The sequence below is a fragment of the Lampris incognitus genome, chromosome 1 (assembly GCF_029633865.1).
Source record: "Lampris incognitus isolate fLamInc1 chromosome 1, fLamInc1.hap2, whole genome shotgun sequence".
Classification (NCBI taxonomy): domain Eukaryota; kingdom Metazoa; phylum Chordata; class Actinopteri; order Lampriformes; family Lampridae; genus Lampris; species Lampris incognitus.
Window position 1 is genome coordinate 25,029,621 of NC_079211.1, and position 2,500 is coordinate 25,032,120.

The window sequence follows — 2,500 nt, forward strand, 5'->3', positions numbered from 1 at the left end:
AATTCAGTGTGTTGTCGAATTCAGCTCAGTACAAAACTGTTTTGCAAGTCGTTGTGATTGTCCCTGTGTGTCTGTGCATGTGCATGTCTATGCATGTTGATATTATGACCATCTTCACAGTTGAATGGAAACCCAATCTTTCCTCCTGGGTTATGAGAGACCGGTTGCCCTATATCTACATCATTTCAGCTCCTCAGTGGAAGACGAGGGAGTCTCAGAGCCGTCAGGAGCCTCCTATAAAACAAATAAAATGTGCTAAATCACTGGCTTACACTGCAAGTGTACAGTAAAGGGCAGGGCCACACAATGAGGATAACGCAGATGATCCTTTGGTTAGTCTTGAGTGGACGTTACAGCCTTACTTCTGAGAGGTTATAGTCTTTTCTTTTCTTTTTGGATTTGTCCCCCTTTTTCCTCCCCTGTTGTACTTGGCTAATTATCCCACTCTCACGAGCCATCACGGTCGCTGCTCCACCCCCTCAGCCGATCCGGGGAGGGCTGCAGACTACACATGCCTCCTCTGATACATGTGGAGTCTCCAGCCACTTCCTTTCACCTGACAGTGAGGAGTTTCACTGGGGGGACGTAGCACGTGGGAGGATTACGCTATTCCCCCATTTCCCCCTCCCCCCCGAACAAGCGTCCTGACCGAACAGAGGAGGCGTTAGTGTAGTGACCAGGACACATCCGGCTTCCCACCCAGAGACACGGCCAATTGTGTCTGTAGGGACGCCCGACCAAGCTGGAGGCAACACAGGGATTCGAACTGGCGATCCTCCGTGTTGGTAGGCAATGGAATAGACCGCCACGCTACCCCGGACGCCCACCATGAGTGGATTTGACAGCCTTACTTTTGCGAAGTTATTGTCATTTTTTTGCAATTTACTAAGCTCTGTTGTTCATTCTTTGTCACGACAACTTCTACTGCAACAGTGAAAGTATGAAGACTTAGTCATACTGTGCATTACTGAACCAAAGGATTTTTAAGTGTGGAGATTACCAGGCACATTTATAGATTACAGCAAACTATTGTATGCAGAGAAGACCTACCCGATAAAGATACTCACACATCCATGCAATACCACACCCAAAACCCCCACACAAATCTCACCTTCACTCTTTCTAGTTCTGGTCTACCTGGGAGTGATTTCTGTGAGGAAAACGCCTGCGGAGATAGTGATAGGACAGACGAATCAGCCCGCAGTTCTGTAACGATGAGTAATGGAGAGGGAAGAAACAGGAAGGAAGTTTGGCTGCTGCTTACCCTCTTTGTCAGTTGGATCTCCTCAGTGGATTTAGATCTATTCTTCATGTGCTTCTGAGGAGAGGTAGAGGTGGGACACTAGAGAGAGAGAGAGAGAGAGAGAGAGAGAGAGAGAGAGAGAGAGAGAGAGAGAGAGAGAGAGAGAGAGAGAGAGAGCAAGAGGGAGAGAGGTGTCACATAAGATAGGGACCAGAATGATGAAAGAGATGGTTTTGCATATCAGTACTTCACATCCATACCTCATTCATCTTCTGCTCCATGGCCGAGTTGAAGTCTCTCTCTGGGGAGTTTGGCGCTGTGACGGATGTTGGAAATGGATTACGTCCCTTTAAAATACTTCCACTACGTTTCTGGAAAACAGGATGAAGAAAATGTCTCCTAAGGTTCGCACTACGTAGTAGTAACAGTCACTTCAGATCGCCTTTGTTTAGTCCAATATTTGCAGTAAAACTTGTATGTTGTGCGGTTCTTTTAAACGACCTAAACACTTGAAGAGATGAGAGATACGTGGACACACGAGTTAAAAACCAGTGGGGTACTCTTTACTCAAGTTCCAAAGATGGGCCCACATACAGGTAATTGCAGTGACAACAGTTAGTATGGCCCTTCTTAGTGGCGGGTATGTAAAATGACATAAAAAATGGCTGAACTAATTCTAAACAAACATTGCAATTCTATCGGTCCTCACTGAAGCAAGTGCAAGAGGGAATGTCTGGCAGACTGATAAATCTGCTTTTATACCAAATTTTCACTAGATGGCAGCTGTGAATCCTTGGGGGGACCTGCTGGTCCTTTCACTCATTCGAAAGTCTGGCTGGGCAATTTTCCTGAGGCAATTTTATTCACAACAATGTGCCGTGATAATCTCCTATTCATGGCGCACATACAATGCATCTCACATAACCACATTCCAATTTCAAATCATGGCTGACATTTCAACCTGCAGGGCTTCGAAGATTTTCCTTTTAGCCTGCATCACAAGGGTTTATAATGTCTCTCCGTTACTCGCTCTCTCCATCTGTCTGCGAGCATCGACAAGTGTACATTTATATTGGGAGTAAGGTTGAATATGTAGTATGAATATGATGTGATGATTTCGCTTATTAGAGGTTGGTGATCCCTGTCAGCTGAATGAGATTTGCAAAAAAAAAGGAAAGGATTGAAGGGATATGTTGTTGTAGGGTAGGTAACTTCTGGAATGAAGCTCACCCATTGGTTTGTTTTAACCCCCCTCTT